The following is a 2,695-nucleotide window of genomic DNA, read 5'->3' as shown; positions in this document are numbered from 1 at the left end:
AAAGAAGAAGAAGACTGGATTCCAGGGTTACTTAGATGAAGTCACTTCTTAACCAGGTCTCAAAGGAGTAAGAAATAGACCACATGCCCACTTCTGAAAAGGGTGGAGGAAAAATTAATGAAGGCTCAAGCTTTGGTTAAAGATGAAACAGTGATGAACTGAAGAAACCAACCAGCACAGGGCGGGATTCTGCTTACTGGGTTATCTGCTGAGTCTTTTGTGGGAAGTACAAGAAAGCAACGGATGTGGGCAATAAGATTTTCATGAATCTGAACTGGCTGCTTTTTGAGACAGATCCTCATGAAGCCAGGCTGGCCTCAAACTCACTGCTGTAGCCAAAGACAGCCCTGAACCTCTGATCCCTTCCCCACCCGATTTGACCTCCTAAATGATGAGATTATAGGCGTCCATTAACATGCCCAGATTTATGGGGTATTAGGAATAAAACCCAGGGCCTTGTGCATTTGAGGTGAGCAGCGTATTAACTGAGTTACCTTCCCAACCTTCTCAGGAGAGAAAAACAAAACCTCTTAAAAGGCACAGGATGGTAACCATGAATGCTTTTTACCCCTGATATGCCGTAACTCCGACATCCTGGGCAAAGTTCTATGGAGGCAGAACTGGAGGACACTGTATGTTAAAGGCTGGATTCTAAGTCTGAGTCACATGTCTCCAGGATGCAGAATTGGAGACAAACTAGAAAGATAATATTGGAACAGAGGTCAGGAGACAGGCCTGTATCTTAACAGCATGTTCCTCTCTCATGACTGTTTTATTTTGGTTTGTTTTTTGTGTGATGTGCTTGTGTCTGTTTGTGAACTCGTGTGTGTGTGTGTGTGTGTGTGTGTGTGTGTGTGTGTGTGTGTGTGTGTATGTGTGCATGTACCGACAAAGGCCATAGAAGACACTGGATACTGGATACACTGGAGCTAGAGTTATAGGAAGGCTGTGGGCCACCCACTGGATTGGGCCATCCAATCCACAGCAAGAACTCTTAACTCCTGAGCCATTTCTCAAGCCCCTCTATTGACTGATTACTAAATTTAGGATAGATTGTTAAGAGCCATAAGAACAGGAAGTTGGCTGTGAGGCTGTGTCTCTCAGAAATGTGAGGGATAAAAGTCTCACCAGCATGGCTGCCTAAACATGACCTGAACAAAGACAGTACCAATATACATGCTAGCATAGAAGGGGACATCTCATAGGGTCCCAACCCCAAAGAATTACAGTAGGCAAGCAAGGAATTCTGGGAACAGGAGAAATGGTGTTCCCCATGGAAGAGTCCTCAAATTGATTATACAGTACCAAGTGGTCAGCCCTATTCATGCTGGTAATATTAGACAGATTGAGTTGGCTTTATATATGTGTGTGTGTGTGTATAAATACATATATTTATGCACACACATGTATAACAATTTTTAAAAGGCCATAAATTTGAGAGAGCGGGGGATATATGAGAGGGGTTGAGGGATAAAAGGGAAGGGGATAATGATGAATTATGTGCACATGTAATTATATTATAATCTCAAAAACTTAGTCATTTATAAAATCATAACTCTGGCAAGTACTACAACCAGAAACCACTTTAGCTCTGAAATTCATGTATTCTTTCCTAGTTTTGAACCTTAATGCTATAAAAGTCACACTAAATGATGCTACCACAGAGAACAAACGAGTCTGTGTAGAACAGTTGTCATCTGATGGGGCCAAGGGTCTAGGAACCTCAGAAGTGCCCTGCAGGAGTCTATTCAGCACATATTAATAGCTATTAGCTACATAAGATGTGGACCTAGCACTTTGAATCCCAGGTTCGGGTCTGCCATTCAGACCGTATAAATTTGGGGAAGTGACGAAGTATTTCTGATCCTCAGTGGATTCACTATAAGTAATAAACCTCATCCTTTCCCCTGCATGGCAGAGAGGGTATTAAACTTTCATTGTATGTGCAAAAGTAATTTACTATAGCTATAATTAATATGACCCAGATTAGGTAGTGAACTATTAACATCTTAGATGAGAATAAAACTATACCACCTCAGACCAGCAAGATGGCTCAGTGGGTAAAATGATTGATCATGAAAAGCCGCCAACCTCTGTTCGATCCCTGAACTCATGGTGGAAGACCAGAAACAACTTCCAGAAAACCGTCCTCTGACCTTTGCAGGTACCCGCTGGCACACGCCGCCGCATTCAGCCCACGCCAATCACATACACAATCATATAAACCATTAAAAGTCAACTTAAGACTGTAACATTTTCTGAAGAGTTTTAAATCGGTAACTTCGTTTAATATTACTTGTAACCACCTTGGGAAAACAAGGTGGGTATTATTAATTCCAGTTATAACAAAACTAAAGTTTAGCCTCACTAAATTTAAGCAGTTGGTCTGGGATCATATTTTTAGCAGTGGGTCTAAATCAGGTCACCTGACTCCAAGATCAATAGAAAGGAAAAAGACACCAGAAACAGTGGCGGCTTTAGGACAGGAAGGTCGAAAGTAAAGGAAAACAGAAGGTAAAGATTCTGAAACTAGCTTGGGATATATTTATAGCTAAGATCTCAGTATGACTGGAGGGCCTTTTTGCAATTTTTAATCGGTCATATCAACTACCAACAAATAATTCAAGAGTAAAAATTCCCGCCGGGCGATGGTGGCGCACGCCTTTAATCCCAGCACTCGGGAGGCAGAGGCAGG

General features: G+C 41.9%; 1 protein-coding gene across 1 annotated transcript in view; it reads right to left on the bottom strand.

The window, feature by feature from the left end:
* Fut10 (fucosyltransferase 10) overlaps window positions 1–2,695 on the bottom strand; it is a 66,282-nt gene that overhangs the window by 59,123 nt on the left and 4,464 nt on the right. The gene's annotated exons all lie outside the window — the stretch shown is intronic.

The sequence above is a fragment of the Microtus ochrogaster genome, linkage group LG7_11, assembly GCF_000317375.1.
Source record: "Microtus ochrogaster isolate Prairie Vole_2 linkage group LG7_11, MicOch1.0, whole genome shotgun sequence".
Lineage (NCBI taxonomy): Eukaryota > Metazoa > Chordata > Mammalia > Rodentia > Cricetidae > Microtus > Microtus ochrogaster.
Note: the sequence above shows the minus strand (reverse complement) of the source record. Positions and strands in the feature narration are given on the sequence as shown.